A 20,180-nucleotide genomic window follows, 5' to 3' on the forward strand; every position below is an offset into this window, starting at 1 on the left:
GTTATCAAGGCTTCTCCAATTTCATTGTGTGCTTCAAATGTACCCAGTTAACCTCCAACGGTCAATGATCAATAAAAGGTGATATACATTTACGATATACTTGACATTCTCATTAACACCTTGTTCATTTCTGTTCAAATGCTTAGACCATCGAACAGAGCAGCACAGCACAGGACCAGACCCATCAGCCCACAATGTCCTGGTCGAACATGATGCCAAGTTAAATTATTCTCCTATGTTGCACACAATCCATATCCCTCCATTCCCTGCATATCAATTTGCAAATCTAAAGCCTCTTAAATGTCATTATTGTATCTGCTACCACCACCTTGGCAGTATGATCCAGACACCTCAATGTATAAAATCTTGCCCCGCACTTCTCCTTTAAACTCCCCCACCACCCCTCTGATCTTAAAGCTATGCCCTCTAGTCTTTGACATTTCCACGCTTGGAAAAGGCTTCCATCCACCTACCCTATCTACGTCTGTCATTATTTTATACACTTCTATTAGGTCTTTGCTGAACTTCTGATGCTTCAATTTCCAGGGCTTGGAACTACCCTCTAGTATACCCCCCTGAACTAGACAGCATCCTGCTAAACATGCACAACCTCCAAATGAGGCCATACCAACATTTTATAAAGCTGCAATGACATCTTCACTCTTATATTCAATACTCCAACTAATTTGTACACAACTGTACATCAATGCCATTATGGTTCTTGGCATCAACAAGTAAACTTTCCCCTTATATTTGCCTTCGCAAAGTGAAACACCTCACATTTGCTCGGATTAAACTCCATCTGCCATTTCTGGAGAGTGGTGAATCTCTGGAACTCTCTGCCACAGAGGGTAGTCGAGGCCAGTTCATTGGCTATATTTAAGAGGGAGTTAGATGTGGCCCTTGTGGCTAAGGGGATCAGAGGGTATGGAGAGAAGGCAGGTACGGGATACTGAGTTGGATGATCAGCCATGATCATATTGAATGGCGGTGCAGGCTCGAAGGGCCGAATGGCCTACTCCTGCACCTAATTTCTATGTTTCTATGTTTCTCTGCCCATTTCTGTAACTTTATCGTTTGACAGCCTCCCTCACCGTCTGCCACTCCACTAATTTAGGTATTGTCTGCAATCTTACTAACCAATGCGTCTAACATTTACATCTGAGCCTTTTGTGTTTATCACAAACAAAAGAGGTCCCAGCATAGACCCTTACAGAACACCATTGTTCACTGACCACCAGCCAGAATAACACTCACTTGGCCGACTACTACACTACGACCACCACTACACTCTGTCTTTTTTGGCTAAGCCAGTTCTGAATCTGAAAAACCAAGTCGCCGTGGATCCAATGCGTCTTAATCTTCTGGATCAGCCTAATATGAGAGACACCATCAAATGCCTTGCTAAAATCCTTTTAGACAACATTCACTGCCCTCTCCTCAATCATATTCATCACCTACAAAACCACAATCAAGTTAGTCATACATGACCTGCCACAGAAAAACCATGCTGACTGTTCATAAATATCGCTTACTCTTCCAAATGCAACTAAAATTCTTGCTGTTAAGAGAGAGCACAAGGTCAGCCACCATTCACCGAGAGGCTGTTTAGTCTCCACAAAGGCCATCGGTAGACAACATAATAAGAATCTGCCCCATGTTAAAACTCTGAGGAACTGCTCCTGATATATCTTTACCAAGGCAGTGTGCTACATTAAAAAAAAAAACTTTTCAGCCTGTCCCCAACATGGCCTCCTCAAAATCTATTTCGTAAAATATTTGAAAAAAAAGAATCACCTGCATGTTTTAATTTCACAATGTAACTGCTAATCAGTTCAAAGTTCAGACAAAGATACCTTGTACGTAATGGTACATTAACTGTTGACCTACTGTTGACATTAATTGCAAGACACAGCTATATCACGTGCTGGTGCAGGCTCAATTAAAATTCACCAAGTGAAACACTTCTAAAATTTCTGGTAACATTTTGACTGAAGAAAGCAGCTAATGAATGATCAGCTCTTTTCTATTTAAAGCCAAACTAATTATTTTAAAACAATGTTAAATAGGCATAGTCGCTGGTTGTGGATTTATGCAATGCCACTGACTTGCAAATGTATGTAGACCGAAGCTGATTGCAGTGCTGAAATATACTTTTCCTGATAAGATATCAAACTACAGCTTTATTTGACAGATCACAAGGATTTAAAAGATCTAATGTTGAAATAAGTCTTGATCAACATTCCTCCTAACAGCAACCCCACATGAAACAAATTGTCTGATTCATGTACAGGTCATGAGATCAGTTCTGCAGAAATTGCTTTCACATTATAAATTGCTTGCACATTTAACCTCAAAATGGTGACCAAACTCCAAAGTAATTCATTGACTGCAAAGTTCATTGCAATACCTGGACCTGATATAGTGATATATGAATGACAATTACTTTTTCTTTTCAAGAATGGCTTTTATTATGGTAAAGTTAATACCCAGTGTTTATAATGTGCGAGCACTTTTTAAATCAGAAATGTCATAGATGTCTCATAAAATATGATCCAACATATTATGTACCCATCTCTGCATAAATCTGAAAACGTTTCTGATTCCAATTATGTTTTGCAAATCAAAACAAGCCTTATTTCCATATTCATATTTTGATCCCACTTGTTGTTTTTGTGAAATGTCATAAATTTATACAGCACCGAACCAGACCCTACACTCCAAATCTACCATGCCAACCAGGCTGCTTACATTGAGCTCATCGTATTGCCTGTTTGAACCCTCTAAACCATTTCCATCCATGTACTTTTCCAAATGTCTTTGAAACATTGATGTTGTACCGATCCCAATCACTTACTCTGGCAGTTCATTCCACACATACACCACTGTCTATGTGCAAAGGTTACCTCTCATGTCCCCTTTAAATATTTCCCTTCTAACCTTAAAGCTATGTTCCAGCTGTTATCAGGCAACTGAACCATCCTACCAACAACTAGAGAGCAGCCCTGAGCTACTATCTACCTCATTGGAGACCCTCACGGGGCTGTCTCACTTGGGCGACCTAATTGGCGAGTTTAGAAGAGTTTAAAAAAATGACATGTGGAAGACCTCCTTCGAATATGTAGAAGACCTCCTTCGACCTCCTTCGACTATGTTAAAAACTAGCTACGACTAGTTTTGACAAGCTACGACTAACTTCGGGAAAATTGGACACCGAATAGTGGAGAGTGAAGATGACCACCTTCAATCTCCTTCGATCTCCCTTCGACTATGATGAAGATTATCTACGACTATCTTCAACTACCTTCGACTACCCTCGATTACCTACAACTAACATGCCAACCTACTACGACCTACTACGACTAAACCTACGAGTAAAATAAGTATCGATTTTTTCCATGGCGATCTTTTTTTACTCGCGGGCATTTTTTAACATATTGAAAAAACCGCCGCGACCTAGCTGAGGCCTCGAGTACGCGGAGACCACTCTCGAGCATGAAGGAAAGTTACGAAGACCTCCTACGACCTTGTGTCGACCATGCTGTGAGTGTGAGTCGAGGGCAAACTCGCCAGAACTCATGGATTAGATCGCCTAAGTGAGACAGGCCCTTCAGACTATCATTTATCTTGCATTCAACGTCATTCACGTTATTCCCTTTATTGTGGATCTGTACACTGTGAATGGATTGATTGTAATTATGTATTGTCTTTCCGCTGACTGGTTAGCACACAACAAAAGCTTTTCACTGTACCTCAGTACATGTGACAATAAACTAAACTGAAACTCAAACTCCTCTCATTTTAGACTCCCCTACCCTGGGAAACTGACTGACCACTCACCTTATCTATGTCCCTCATGCTCTATATACCACTATGTGATCATTCCTCAGCCTACTATGTTTGAGGTAAAAAAAGCCCCTACTTGTCCAGTCTCTCCTTATTACACAAGCCCTCGGTTCCAGTAAAATCATTGTGAATTTTCTCAGCTTAATCACATTCCCCCCTTAGCTAGGCAACCAGAACTGCACACAATACTCCGAGTGTGGCTCTCCCCAACATCTTCTACAGTTGCAACATGACATCAAAACTTATGCACTCACTGTGGTGACCGACACAGGCAAGCATCCCAAATGCCTTCTTCATCACCCTGTCTACCTGCATCGCCACTTCTACTACAGATTCACCATAGAAAGCATTTTATCAGGATGCATCAAAGCTTGATTTGGGAAATGCTCCATCTAAGTCCGCAAGAAATTGCAGCGAATTGTGGACCCAGACCATCACACAAACCAATCTCCCTTCTATTGACTCCATTTATATCTCACGCTGCCTCGGCATGGCCAGTTTCATAATGAAGGATGAGTTGCACCTTGGCCACTCCGTCTTCTCCCCTCTCCCATTCCGCAAAAGGTATAGAAGTGTATAAACGTACACCTCCATATTCAGGGACAGTTTCCTCCCAGTTGTTATCAGGCAACTGAATCATCCTACCACTACCAGAGAGTAGTGCTGAACTACTATCTAACACTTTGGTGACCCTCAAACTATTCTTGATCGGACTTTGCTGGCTTTACCTTGCACTAAATGTTATTCCCTTATCATGTATCTATACACTGCAAATGGATCGATTGTAATCATGTATTGTCTTTCTGCTGACAGGTTAGCACACAACAAAAGCTTTTCACCGTACCTTGTTACAAATGACATTAAACTGAACTAAACAAAACTTACAGGGAACTATGCACTTGTACCCCTTTGTCTCTCTGTTCAACAACCCTCCCCAGGGTCCAGCCACTTACGGTGCAAATCGTGCCCTTTCTTAATTTCCTACAGTGCAACTCTTCACACTCGTCAGGGCTAAATTCCATCTGCTAATCCTTGTCTTATTTTCTCAGCTGAACTTGGATAGCCTTTTTCCCTATCCAAAATACCATCAATTTTGGTGTCAACTACAAACTCACTAGCCATGCTAACTACATTCTAATTTTTTAATCATCAATGTAGACAATGAACAATAGTGGACATGGTGCCGATCCCTGCAGCGCACCACTGGTCACAGTTTTCCAAACTGAAAAACAATGCTTCATTACTACTCTCGGACTCCTGTCACCAAACCAATTGTGCATCCAATTGGTAGTTCACACTAGATCTGATGTGTTCTAACTTTCCAGACCCACCGGCCATGCAGGACAAAGTCAAAGATCTTGCTAAAGCTCATATAGACAACGTCTAACAATCTGCTCCTTTTCAATCATCTTGGTCACCCTTAGAGGGTAGTTAATCTGTGGAACTCATTGCCACAGAGGGCTGTGGAGGCCATCAGTATCTCCCCTTAAGATAGACAAATTCCTGATTAGAACGGGTGTTGATGGGCCAAATGGCCTAATTCTACTCCTATAACTTGTGAGCTTGTGAACCTCTTCATGAAAAAAAAACTAACATTCGTGAGCCATGATTTTCCACACTGAGCCATGACGACTATCCCTAATCAGTCCTTGCCTTTTCAAATCAAGGTAAATCCTATCTCTCAGAATCTCCTCCAGTAACTTTCCCACCACCAGGTAACTACAGGCTAACCGGCCTGTAGTTACCTGGATTGTCCTTATTGCCCTTCGTATGACGATACAATATAAGCCACCCTTCAATTTTTCAGCACCTTACCCATGGCTGACGATGATACAAATATTTCTGCCAGGCCCCACCAATAACTTCCCTAGCTTTACACAATGTTCTAGGATACACTTAGCCAGGCCCTGACTTATTAATCTTCAATGTCCTTATAGACTGCAGCATCTCTTCTTTTGTGATGTCTATCCATTTCAAACCATCACTAATCTCTTCCCCGAATTACTCAGCTTCCACGACATTCTCCATGGTAAACACAGATGAGAAATATTAATTTAAGCACTTGCATACCTCCTGTGGCTCCATACATTATCGACTACATTAATCCTTAAGGAGTCTTATTCTCACCATAATTTTGCTCTTACTTTTGCACAGCCTTTAATACCAAGTCAATTTTATGCAATCAATAACTCATTTTTTTCCCTATTTCCATAGTCAGTGTGGAAACAGGCCCTTCGACTCAACTTGTCCACGCCAACCAACGTGCCCCATCTACACTTGCCCCACCTGCTTGCTTTTGCCCCATATCCATCTAAACCTATCCTATCCATGTACCTGTCCAAATGTTTCTGCAACATTGCAATAGTACCTGCCTCAACTACCTCCTCCAGCAACTTGTTTCATACACCAACCAACCTTTGTGTAAAAAAGTTACCTTTCCAGTTCCCATAAACTCTTTCCCCCCTCATCTTAAACCTATGTCCTCTGGTTCTCAATTCCTCTACTCTGGACAAAAGACTCTGCATTCACCCGATCTATTCCTCACACGATTTTGTACACCTTTATAAGATTCCATGTTTCTCTCCAACTAAATGATCTGTGTGATTATTTCTGTGCATTTCACCACTTGTTCACTGACACAATATATTAACGAACATAAAAGAATTAGAGAGATTTTTGAGATTAAGACTAAAGCAAAAAGATTTGCAAAATTGTCACGTTAATACAGAGAATATACAGTTTAATCCCGAGTAATTTTGTACCAAGTTAACACCTGCCAAGAATTGTAGGTCAAACTTAGGTCAAGTCATCATGCAAAATCAGAGATGGAATAGCCCCACTGACGTACTTGCTGGTGATTATTTTTAGATTCACTATTCCTATTAAAGTTCATTGCAACCGAATATTATCAATAATAATAGAGTTGTTTTTGCAGAATTGATGATTTAAAATGTCACAATATGCCAACACTTATTTGACCAAAAACGAAACCAGTTTCCACATTTGCAAGTATAATAAAAATGACGCTAGCTATGGCAAGGAGGCATACCAGCACATGTTATCCATCTACTACGTAGAAATATTTAGAGCTGAACTAAGGACCTAACACAGCCTGACAACTGAATCAATAAAGGTCTTAAAAGTGATTGGCTTTTTATAGCACCCCAACAATATCATCCCATCCAAAACTTGTTTTCATAGGACATTTCAAGATTTTCTCTGCCTCGTCACCAAAAATACTGTTCTTATTCAAGGGTAGTTATAAATCTTTCTGGCTGAAACACATTTGGTAAGTCTATTAAAGGAAGTCATGCCAGTCTTCAGTGCAATGCCATCATCCAGGGATATCATTGCCAGCATAGCCAGCTGGACAAAAGCTTTCTGAAGTACAGTGGCTTTTTACATTTTGTTTTCAATCAAGGAAGCTAATGATTTCCAGGAGGAAGCATGTTAATTTTAGCAAATATTTAGAGTAATGCAGCTCATGTCCAGACAAATCTAAATTGAACTCTTTTGTCAATTATTTGTTAGGCTTGGTTACCTTTTCACCATAAAAATGGTTTTCCATGCTGGGGTACAACAACTGTATACATCAGGTGAATGGTACATGTTGTCTCTTAAATTTAAAGGATCCAATACACTAAATAAATGCTAGGACAAATTAAGCAAGATCTTGTAAAATGATCCAGGCAGCCACCACTTTCATTGAACCATTCAGGCCAGGACATTCACAGTGAACAGTAGGGTTCTAAAAAGTGTTGGAGAACAGAGGGATTTGGTTGGTGACTTTGGAAGAGGAAAGCTAAGGATCCACAAACATTTGTTCATCGACAAGATGGTGGTGGAGAGAGTCAAAAACGTCAAATTCCTGGGTGTGCATACCTCTGAAGACCCGATTTGGACTTAGCACATTGATGCTATCATAAAGAAAGCTCATCAATGCCTCTACATCCTTAGAAGACTGAGTAGATTCAGTACGTCGATGAATACTCTCCTGAACTTCTACAGGTGCACAGTCGAGAGAATATTAATTGATCACTTGATGACCTTGCTTGGCAACTCAAATGCCCACGAATGAAGAACATTCCAAAAAGTGGTGAACACTGTCCAGTCCATCATGAGTACTGACCTCCCTCCCCACCATTGAAGGGATCTACAGGAGCCGCTGTCTAAAAAAGGCAGCCAACATCACAAGGGACCCAAATAATTATCTTCACCTTTCTCTTTGCATCTACCCAATATATCTTCACTTTTCTCTTTGCGTCTGCCCAATATCTCTACCAACTGATCCTCGAACCATCTGCGACTATGAATAGCTTCCTTTTACATAACACATTGAAACCATTCATTCTGTTGTAAAGCTGTCAAATTTTGTCTTGATCTACTTTGCACCAATAAGAAAAAACCTCAGCTTCTCCATTCTAACAATCCAGCTGAAATTCTACAACTCTTAAACTGGTCTATTAAATCTCTTATTGTCATCTCTTACATCTTCCTAAAGTGACCAAGGTTGGACGCAACACTCCGTTTATAGCAGAGCTAGTGTTTTATAGAGGTTCAATTTCGCTTCCTTGCTTTTTTACTCTATATCTCCGCAATCCTAGGATGTTATCTGCTTCATAACCGTTCTTTCAACATGTCCTGCCACTTTCAAGGTTTAATCCATATATATCCAGGATTCTCAGCTCCTGCACATTATTTAGGATTGTGCCTTTAGTCTATATTATCTCACTGCCCTATTTCTTCCACGGCATGATCTTATGAATCCTATTAAGTTTTAACCAATTCTATGCAGACACTAATGTACCAGCTGGCCCAAATATTGGTAGCAGATTCTACATACTTTCCTGATACTTCCTCTCCAAAGTTGTAGGAGAATCTGTTGGAGAGAGATTGGTGAGCAAAGAAAACACTATGAACGGCTAACATGTTTGTAAAAGTAGCTAATTATTAGCTGTTCCAGACAAGATACCTAGAAAAGCAAATCATAGCTACTTTTGAAATGCTGCCTGCAGCTATGATTTAAGAGATCTCTACAAGGCCCCGAGGGAACTAACCTCAAGGGTTGAATAGTTCTAGTTGAATTGCACACCCATACATCACAAATGTAGTGGTTAAAGAACAGGAGTGGCAACCCAGATGCTAAATAATTGGACGTTCAAAACCAATCAAATTAGATAAACCATTTGCAATTAAATAGCAAATAGCAGTAAAGGCAACCATGAAATTATTGTATGGTTTCAAAACCTCACCTGGACCCAGAATATTTTTCAGGGAAGGAACTCCCCTGTCTTTTCCCAAAAAAGCCTGCAGGGATCCCACATCTACCTTAACTGTCTCAGTTTACCTGGCAGGTTCCAACACATGGTCATTGCCAGCAATGCAAGATGATAAGATCAAAAACTGTCAATTTGACATAGCTGCTACCATTATTAAATATTAAACAACCCATCTTTGGTTTATGTAATTAGTTTTAGGCCTTGTGGACACCATGTTACCAAAGGATGCAACAGGACTCTTTGCTTCACCAGCACTGTGATACATGATATTAATGTTGTGTGTATTATGTGGAGATCATACCCTAGATTTTACAGTCGCTGTTGGATGTATCATGGAGATTATGGATGAATTCTGATAAATTAAATAAGATACTTGATTGGTACGGGTGTCAAAGGTTATTGGGAGAAGACTGGAGAATGGGGTTGAGAGGGATAGATTGGTCATGATTTAGTGGCAGAGTAGACTGATGAGCCAAATGGCCTACTGCTCCTATAACTTATGAACTTATATGGAGAGTTGCAATATATCATTCATGCAAGATGCATTTCACTTAGTGTACAGGATTACTTTCTTATTTACAGTATTTAAAGTTTTAACTGATGCTACTGCTAAAATGCTGACCTAAAATTGAAAGACTTTCTTTCTGATATGGGTGAAATATTACTGAATCAGTGCCATGGTTGTGTCATGTAACCACAAATGCACCATTCCTGCTGAGTGTAGAAGCCAGAATTGAGCCTTAATCCTTTCTGTGCTAAAAGGTAGTTTGTTTTTGCCTACTTTGTGTGTTTTCTGTTAGGCTGGCCTGCGATCATATAGTGACACACATTACCTACCTACAGAGTACAAATGCTGTATGGCTTGCCCTAAAAAGAAAGCTCAGGGTATTTTTTTTCTCTTTACAGAGTTTTATAATTCAGTACTAACACTGATTAAAAGACAATCTGAAGAGAAAAAAAATCAAAGTGGGCCAGAAGCAGAATATTTAACTTTCCTAATATACCCCCACTGAGTGGGTGCAGACACAATCCAAACAAACGGCTGTGCGAGGAACGGTACAAGAAGCAAAAGCATTTGCGCGCACAAGGAAAAGGGGTCTGAAAATGAACGTGTGCAGTAAAGAAATGCAACGATAGCAGAAAGAATGACCTATTACAACATCAAGCTCTGTACGTGACTGACGAGTGCATTTTCAAAATCTGTCTTAATTCTGTGAAAAATACCTAGTAGAATATTTTATATTGCACTGGTTTTCCAATGTTTATATTCACCAGAACTGTTTCAAATAATATATATTTAGCAGGGCTAGAGAAGCAGCAATCGACACAATCGCATGTTCTTGAAAATCATTTCGTTCAATTCAGCCGTTATTATCTCTGTCTCAGTTATTGTCGGAATCTATTCTGGCAGATATCCAATAAGCCTCAAAATATGAAGTCGATAAGTCTTCCATATTTACCATGTCCCGCTGCTCTGCTCGCTACAACATACTAGTGCGAGCGACACCTTTACATAAAAACGATCTGGTGAATCGTTAACTTTCCATTTTCATCTGCCAAACTATTCTTCAGAATCACACAGTCTAGTTCCGCACACGAAATTAAATTGATTGATTAATTGATTGATTGATTGAATCCTTTATTTGTCATTCAGACCTTTCGGTTCATACCCTAGATAGAATACGTTTTATAAGCTATCAATCCAAAAATCCGTCTCTCCTTTTTTTCCCTCTGGTGCAGCACAACGTAGTTGAAACGTCGCCTATCAATGTTCTCAGGAGATGCTGGCTGACCCGCTGAGTGATTCCAACAATTTGACTCTCTCTCTCTTTCATTTAAACACGCCGTAATCAGAACATGTCCACCAACACACCTTGTCACGTATTGTCGAACCCCCGCCTTTGCCCATTATTAAAACGTCTTAAAATTATTGGTGGAGTTCGTCAGAATTAAAACATTAACACCTCTTTGAGTAAATATGTGCTCTGGGTTAGTTCAGTCAGGTAGGAAGGAATGATCGAGGTCTCCAGCTACATCTGACACCCAGAAACTAAGACAACGAGAATTTCCCTCTCTATTTACATAAATGTTTGACCCAGGCGAGTAAACATGGGTTGGCCTGTTGTATCTCGCAAAACGACTCATTTAATAGAAGCTATGGATCCTATTTTTTTTTAAGCAAAGCTTGTCGTACTTATAACCAAATAAAGACTGGGAACTGTTGTGATTTCAAACATGACTGTTTCCAAATTCAAGACAAAACGCGACGATCCCCTTCTCCACACTATCCTCCTGCCCGCCTTCTTCTAAAATCAAGTTTTTCAAAAAAATGTTTTTAAGACAACTTGATCTATTTCCATAGTGCGAAATGTCAGTCCACGCTTAACACTATAAATACGCAACGATAAAGTTGTGTAGTTTGCAAAGTTAAGCTAATCCAGACAGGTTAAACAGAGAAGGGGAAAAAAATGATACTTCAAATACATTTTCGCGGACAGGCCACAAATGATTGTCCCTGTGAACGAAATCGCAGCTCAATGTCTGGGATTAGTGGCATTTCGTTCAACCGGCGGCTGCAGTTCAACAGGGTTGGTGAAGTTACACGTTGAACATAAAAAAACATGCATCCTTTTTTGGTTCCCAAGAGGTGACATGGACTTTCAAAGGTGAAAGAGTCAGTTATTTCCGCGAAATACAAGTCTCTGTCTCCTCCCTTTCGCAAAGTCTCAAAGTGAGCAAGGGGCAGGGCGCCGTGGACTGGAGAGCGATGTGGGCGCTCCCATCCACCCCATGCACTGCCCACTGTTTGTATACTTCAGATTGTACAGCTCCGGGAGGTGGGGGGAGGAGGAAGCAAGATGGTGAATGAAGTATATTTTTAAAAAGGCCGCCGGTTCTTACCTTAAGTCTGGTTACGAGGCATCCGCGCCGCCTGCTGTCATTGCAGTGGGCGGCAGAGGCGGCGGCTGTCGGCGGCCGGGGTCGCAGCGGAGGGAGGACTCTGTAGGTAGAAGGTGCTCCCTTGCCATCTGCCGCTGAGCTCGGCTGCCTCCCAGGCGCCGGGGCCTGGCCAAGCTGTCACCGCATCGATCTTTGAATCGGCTCCAAGTGGGTGGAGATGTTAAACAGTAACTAACGTCAAAGCCACTTGTTGCCCAGTTCTCTCTCCACCGCCACTTTGTTACCTTGCCTAGCGCTGGCCTTTCCCCACTCTCCCGTGTAACCTTCTCAATGCAATTCGCACTGGAGCGAGGGATTTTGCTCGCACTTTAACCTGGTCTCTCCCCGACTCCCTAACGCATCGCAAAACACGACTGCCGAATGTTTCGCTGTTTCGATCAGAACATTTTTTACATGCAGCACATAGGTCCGCACATACAAAACAGAAAGCGCTCTTACCTTTCCCCGTAGACTCCGCCCATCCCTTATGTCACCTGGAGTGTTTATCAGAAGCGAGTAAGGGCGCACGGAAAGCTGCCGGGGAACTTTTATCTGTGATACCTGATCCCAGCGGCAACTGCATTCTCACTTCAGCCCAGAACTGTTCATTTCACTGCAATTTCCTGCCGATTACCCCGAAACAGCCATGAGAGTCTGTTGCTCTACATTATGGGAAGAGATCTAGTGTTTGGAGAGCTTCATCCCTGCAGGCACAGTTTTTACACTTGGATAGTTTGGATTTTAAATGCTACCACGTATTCTTATTTTACCATATACCCTAGAGTCTGCAGGTAAACTAAACACACAAGTTGATAAAGTGATACATAAATCTTCCACAAGAAAAAATGTTCGCAATGATAAAGCAGACATTTGTTTATTTTTCTATAATTTGGCAAGCATAAAATGTGGACCGTACAGCACGGAAACAGGCCCTTCCACTCTCCTCGTCCATACCACGTCTAAATTGGTCCCATTTGCCTGCCTTTGGTCCATATCCATAAGACACAGGAGCAGAATTAGCCCATTCAGCCCATCGAGTCTACTCCGGCATTGAATAATAGCTGATATGTTTTGCCTTCCATCCCTCTAAACATTTCATTTCAGGTTTGCAAGTAGGTAACAGAATACTTGAGGTCTGTAAAGCCGGCTGGATATTTCTATGGTCTTGTTCAGCTTGCAGTGTCTGCTGAAAAACATGAGCACTCAGAGGTTTACTCGTCTAAATAATAATAATAATAATACATTTTATTTATGGGCGCCTTTCAAGAGTCTCAAGGACACCTTACAAAAATTGAGCATGTATAGGAAAAACATGTAAGGGGAATGAAATAAATAGTAGAGACATGACTAGTACACAAAGTAAAGACAGAATTCAATACAAAACACAGCATGAGGCAATTAATGCACAGATGAAAAGGGACGGGGACGTGGGGCTAAGGATAGGCAGAGGTGAAGAGATGGGTCTTGAGGCGGGACTGGAAGATGGGGAGGGACACGGAATTGCGGATCAGTTGGGGGAGGGAGTTCCAGAGCCTGGGAGCTGCCCTGGAGAAGGCTCTGTCCCCAAAACTGCGGAGGTTGGACTTGTGGATGGAGAGGAGACCGGCTGATGTGGATCTGAGGGACCGTGAGGGTTGGTAGGGGGAGAGGAGGTCAATGAGATATGTGGGGGCCAGATGGTGGAGGGCTTTGTAGGTGAGGACCAGGATTTTGTAGGTGATCCGGTGGGAGATGGGAAGCCAGTGAAGTTTTTTGAGGACTGGAGTGATGTGATGCCAGGATTTGGTGTGGGTGATGAGTCGGGCGGCTGCGTTCTGGACCAGTTGGAGTCGGTTGATGTAGGTGGAGCTGATGCCAAGGAGAAGTGAGTTGCAATAGTCCAGTCGGGAGGAGATGAAGGCATGGATGAGTCTTTCAGCAGCAGGCGGAGTGAGAGAGGGTCTGAGTTTGGCGATGTTGCGGAGATGAAAGAAGGAGGTTTTAATGACATGGCGGATGTGAGGCTCAAGGGAGAGGGTGGAATCAAAGATCACGCCAAGGTTGCGGGCCTGGGGAGATGGTGATGGGCCCTGTTAACAAGACTCGTCATGTCATTGAAGGCCATGTTGTTGCTAGAGGTGGTCATTACCTGGCCCTTTGAGGTTTGCATATTTTTTGAAATCTTTCAGCCAAACCTGGATGTCACCCGGGTAGTACTGCAGACTGACAAGAGCTGCTTCACAGTTGAAAGATCTGTGAATGAGTGAGAACATTATTAAATTATCATTGATAGATGCAGCAAGAAAATTGGCCTGTTATGTCATTAAAGTGTGGAAACAGGCCCTTCAGCCCAACTTGCCCACACCGACCAACATGTCCCATCTACTGTACACTAGTCCCACCTGCCTGCATTTGGCCCAAATCCCTCCAATCCTGTCCTATCCATGTACCTGTCTAAATGTAAAACATGGTGTTTACATGTAAAATGTAAGTCCATGCCAATCATTAACCATCCACTGAAACTCATTCTATATTAATGTCATAATTTAATAACAACACAGTTAAAAGTGTTTGGGTTGATGGCCATGGCATGGTACAATTATGTTGCAAAGTGCAATGATTTGGTTTTTATTATTAATTGATTGAAAGATACAGCATGGAAACGGGCCCTTTGGCCCGCCAGGACTATGCTGATCATCGATCACCCATTCACATAAGTTCTATGTCTTTCGTAACCACTCCCTACACAAGAGGGGTTCTTCCAGAGGCCAATTAACCTACAAACCCACACATCTATGGGAAGTGGGAGGAAACTGCAGCTCCCAGACAAAGCTCACAGGGAGAACATGCAAACTCCACACAGATAACCTTCGAACTCGGGATGGAGCCTGGGTCTGTGTTGCCCTGAGGCAGCAGCTCTATCAGCTGCACCACTATGTTTTATACACACACACACACACAGTCCCCCCGCCCTCTTTGCATCAGATTGGAAAATATATAATTATGTGTTAGATTTGACCAGTTTTGTTAACAGAACAAACTTGGGCAATTATCCAATTATTGTCCAGAAGGGGCAATTACACATCTGGCTGACACTGAATTGTATTTAGCATCTCGGCCTTTGCTGATTTCAACAGCTGTCAACACCTCCTGGAGCAAACTGAATTGGCTAAGCACTGCAATCCTTTCGAGTCTTCAAATTTTTGTCAACAGGATCAACAAAAATTTTAATTAAATATGTTTCCTTCAGAATTGACACACACTGTAACTCTAGCAGTATTAATACTGGGAAGTGTCCTCCTCTAACTGTTGCGATTGACATCAGCTTTGTGCGGCACGGTGACGCAACGGTAGAGTTACTGCCTTGCAGCGCCAGAAATCTGGGTTCGGTCCCGACTAAGGGTGCTTATCTGTACAGAGTTTGTACATTCTCCCCGTGACCTGCATGGGTTTTCTCCAAGATCTTCAGTTTCCTCCCACACTCCAAAGTCATACAGTTAATTGGCTTGGTGTAAATGTAAAATTGTCCTTAGTGGGTGTAGGATAGTGTTAATGTGCAGGGTTCGCTGGTTGGTGCTGACTCGATGGGCCGAAGGGCCTGTGTCCGTGCTGTATCTCTAAGCTACACTAAAATAAAATAAACTAAACTAAACATTCTTGATTCTAAATGCAAAGGCGGAAGAGATTTTCCATGGCTCAACAGGGGTTGGACAGCCCAACTGTTTAATATACTGTGTGAAGGTATGCTGGTGTGTCATTGGGTCTGTGGGTCATTCCACTAAATGTTTGGTCCTCCTCCTGACATATATTCCGTAGTTGGAGTTTAGAAAGATAGATGCTGAGAGGGGAATATAGAACAAATATATTATTTCAGAATATTTAGTCCTATACCCAAAATGAAGATGAAGATTATTTTTTTCTCTGGCAGGCTTTTGAACTTTTGGAAATCTTTGTTCCCATTTCTTATTTTCTTGTGCAATAGAGGATGAAGGACATGAGATGTTTGGTGTTCATGCTCACAGATACCCACTGAATGGCTGCTGGTGATATCAGCCTATTCTAGTCAGTGCCACGCTAGCAAGTGATTTCACACTGAGAAAATTACTTCACCTTCATAAGAATTGCACAGTACAAATTCTGACCGTGCCATCATGTAGTATTGTGTCCGACACGAGTACATTGATAATATCAATGCAACTAACTCTCGTATCGTTTCCCTCACCAGGATGGATCAGGCAGTTCTGTTCTTTCCTGTTCGGTTATCTGTGTGGCCACTAGCCAGCTTATCATGACAACGTATATGCTCCCTGCCCAGACTGCCTTCAAAGGCTGCTAAAAGCTGCAACTGGAGGATTCATGCAGTTGACCATCTTAAATTTTATTAAATAATAACAAGTTCAACTTTGCACGTATGGCCAATCAAAATATGTTAATCAATAAGTAGAATCAATCAATAATTTTCTTTTAATTAATTTTCTATCAAAGTTGATTTAGTCAGCAAAACTTACCATTGGAGACTGACGGAAGAATGAGTTGTAACTGCGCTTGCATCTCATGTCTGTTGCATTCTTTGACTGGCTACAAAGCTAAGGAATTTACAACGACAATTCAGGTTTGTAATTTAATAAAGGAATAAAAGATATGAAATAATAGAATATATTTATCTAGGATCATTACCAGTGTGTAAATGTATATGGCAATGTTTCTCAATAGGGGTCCTCAAGATTAAATTTTCAATAGGGCAGCACAGTAGCGTAGGGGTAGAGTTGCTGCCTTTCAGCGCCAGATACCCGGGTTCCATCCTGATTAAGAGTGCTGTCTGTAGGGAGTTCATATGTCCTACCCGTGACCAGCGTGGGTTTTCTCCGAGATCATCGGTTTTCTCCCACACTCCAAAGACGTACAGGTTTGTAGGATAATTGACTAACGATATAAATGTAAAATTGTCCCTAGTGTGTGTTAATGTACACTAGCACAATCCTACACACAAGGGACGGTTCACAGAAGCCAATAAATCTACAAACTTGTACGTCTTGGTAGTGTGGGAGGAAACCAGAGCACCTGGAGAAAACCCATGCAGTCACAGGGAGAACGAACAAACTCCGTACACACAGCATCCATAGTCAGGATCAAACCCAGGTCCCTTACGCTCTAAGTTAACAACTCTACCGCTGCACCACTATGCTGCCCTCAGTACTAAAATCTTTTTTGTTTAACCATTCTTAACAGGGACCTTAGGGGTTTTCTGATTACAGAAAAATAGATTTACCAAAGGCACAAAGAGATCATTCCTGAAAGTATCAAACTTGAAAATCTCTTACTAAAATGTTGAATAGAAACACACAGGGAATTGCAGGTTCTAGTTTACAAAAAAAAGAAGCAGAGTACAAGAGTAACTCAGTGGGACAGGCTGCATATCTGGAGAACCTGGCTAGGCGACGTATCGGGTCAGGACCATTTTTCAGTCTGAAGAAGGTTCCTAACTCAAAACGTCATCCATCCATCCATGCTCTCCGGAGATGCTGCTGCCCGACCTGTTGAGTTAGTAGAAACATAGTAACATAGAAAATAGGTGCAGGAGTAGGCCACTCAGCCCTTCGTGCCAGCACCGCCATCCAGAATCAGAACCCTGTTCCTGCTTTCTCCTAATATACCTTGATTCTGTTAGCCCTAAGAGCCAAATGTAACTCTCTCTTGAATACATCCAGGGAAACATCTTCTAGAGCTGCTGCCATCCTCGTGAAGATTACCAGGGAGCTGTTGGTGCGAGGGGAGGAGTACCTGCGCTGTAAGTATAAAATACATTGCGGGACTTGCTTTCAAAGAGGCCCTGGGAGCCGTTGGTGCGAGGGGAGGAGTACCTGCGCTGTAAGTATAAAATACATCGCAGGACTTGCTTTCACAGAGGCCCAGAGACCTGACACCAAAATCGGCAACGTTCCAGAGAAGGAGTCTGGTGGAAGCCTCTGATTGGTGGAAGAGGACCGGGTTTACATTTTTACATTTCTGCCTTCAGGTTAAGGATTCCGGGAGTTAAGGATTCTGGGAGTTGAGTGAACAGTATTTATTAGTATTTATTAGTAAAGTTTAAAGGATAAAGTTTTGTGTTTTTTAATATTTAATATAGAGTTAATTTGGGAGTAAGATATGTCAGTGGAGATTGGCCCCGTGGTTTGCTCAGCCTGCAACATGTGGGAGATCAGGGATATGGTCGGTGTCCCTGGTGACTACGTTTGCAGGAAGTGTGTACAGCTGCAGCTCCTGGCAGACCGCATTGAACGATTGGAACTGCGGCTGGATTCATACTAGAGCATCCACGATGCTGAGAAAGTCGTGGATAGCACGTACAGCGAGTTGGTCACACCGCAGGTAAAAGGTAAGAGGACAGAAAGGGAACGGGTGGCCAATAGCCAGCAAAGCAGTAGGCAGGTAGTGCAGGAGTCCCCTGTGGTCATCTCCCTCCTAAACAGGTATACCATTTTGGATATTGTTGAGGGAGATGGCTCATCAGGGGAATGCAGCAGCAGCCAAGTTCATGGCACCATGGGTGGCTCTGCGGCACATGAGGGGGGGAAAAAGAGTGGAAGGGTAATAGTAATAGGGGATTCAATTGTCAGGGGAATAGATAGGCGTTTCTGCGGCCGCAAACGAGACTCCAGGATGGTATGTTGCCTCCCTGGTGCAAGGGTCAGGGATGTCACTGAACGGCTGCAGAACATTCTGGAGGGGGAGGGTGAACAGCCAGTTGTCGTGGTGCATATTGGCACCAACGATATAGGTAAAAAAAGGGATGAGGTCCTACAAGATGAATTTAGGGAGTTAGGAGATAAACTTAAAAGTAGGACCTCAAAGGTAATAATCTCTGGATTACTACCAGTACCACGGGCCAGTCAGAGTAGAAATAGGAGGATATTGCAGATGAATACGTGGCTTGAAAAATGGTGCAAGGGGGAGGGATTCAAATTTTTAGGGCATTGGAACCAGTTCTGGGGGAGGTGGGACCAGTACAAACAGGACAGGTCTGCACCTGGGCTGGAATGGAACCAATGTCCTTGGGGGAGTGTTTGCTAGTGCTGTCGGGGAGGATTTAAACTAATGTGGCAGGGGGATGGGTACAAGAGCAGAGAGGCAGGGGGGTGTAAAATGAGGGTAGAAGCAATAGGTAGCAAGGTGAAAAGTAAAAGTGGCAGGCAGACAAAACCAGGGCAAAAATCAAAAAGGGCCACTTTTCAACATAATTGTATAAGGGGTAAGAGCGTTGTAAAAACAAGCCTGAAGGCTTTGTGTCTCAATGCAAGGAGTATCCGTAATAAGGTGGATGAGTTGAACGTGCAGATAGCCATTAATGATTATGATATAGTTGGGATCACGGAGACATGGCTCCAGGGTGACCAAGCCTGGGAGCTGAACATCCAGGGATATTCAATATTCAGGAGGGATAGAGAGAAAGGATAAGGAGGTGGGGTAGTGTTGCTGGTTAGAGAGGAGATTAACACAATGGAAAGGAAGCACATTAGTTTGGAGGTTGTGGAATCGGTATGGGTAGAGCTGCAAAACACTAAGGGGCAGAAAACGCTGGTGGGTGTTGTGTACAGGCCACCTAACAATAGTAGTGAAGTTGGAGATGGTATCAAACAGGAAATTAGAAATGCGTGCGGCAAAGGCAAAACAGTTATAATGGGTGACTTCAATCTACATATAGATTGGGTGAATCAAATTGGCAGGGGTGCAGAGGAAGAGGATTTCTTGGAAAGTATGCGGGATAGGTATCTAAATCAACATGTAGAGGAACCAACGAGAGAGCAGGCTATTTGAGACTGGGTATTGAGTAATGAGGAAGGGCTAGTTAGCAGTCTTGTTGTACGTGCCCCCTTGGGCAAGAGTGACCATAATATGGTTGAGTTCTTCATTAGGATGGAGAGTGACATTGTTAATTCAGAAACAATGGTTCTGAACTTAAAGAAAGGTAACTTTGAGGGTATGAGACGTGAATTGGCCAAGATTGACTGGCAATTAATTCTAAAAGGGTTGATGGTGGATATGCAATGGAAGACATTTAAAGACTGCATGGATGAACTACAAAAATTGTTCATCCCAGTTTGGCAAAAGAATAAATCAGGGAAGGTAGTACATCCG

At 42.3% G+C, this 20,180-nt stretch overlaps 1 protein-coding gene and 1 long non-coding RNA gene across 3 annotated transcripts in view; both read right to left on the reverse strand.

The window, feature by feature from the left end:
- hnf4g (hepatocyte nuclear factor 4 gamma) overlaps window positions 1-12,514 on the reverse strand; it is a 142,184-nt gene extending 129,670 nt beyond the window's left edge. Inside the window, exon 1 of one of the 2 annotated variants that reach the window (XM_033019270.1) lies at window positions 12,027-12,514. The gene's annotated coding sequence lies outside the window, so the exon portion shown is untranslated. The remainder of the gene's footprint in view (window positions 1-12,026) is intronic. The other variant, XM_033019273.1, reaches the window with a different exon arrangement.
- A 1,612-nt stretch (window positions 12,515-14,126) lies between these two features.
- LOC116971710 overlaps window positions 14,127-20,180 on the reverse strand; it is a 39,742-nt gene continuing 33,688 nt past the window's right edge. The window contains exons 2-3 of the long non-coding RNA XR_004411576.1: window positions 16,553-16,630; window positions 14,127-14,297 (exon numbers count right to left, since the gene is read on the reverse strand). This is a non-coding gene — a long non-coding RNA (uncharacterized LOC116971710). The remainder of the gene's footprint in view (window positions 14,298-16,552; window positions 16,631-20,180) is intronic.

Source organism: Amblyraja radiata, chromosome 4 (genome assembly GCF_010909765.2).
Source record: "Amblyraja radiata isolate CabotCenter1 chromosome 4, sAmbRad1.1.pri, whole genome shotgun sequence".
Classification (NCBI taxonomy): domain Eukaryota; kingdom Metazoa; phylum Chordata; class Chondrichthyes; order Rajiformes; family Rajidae; genus Amblyraja; species Amblyraja radiata.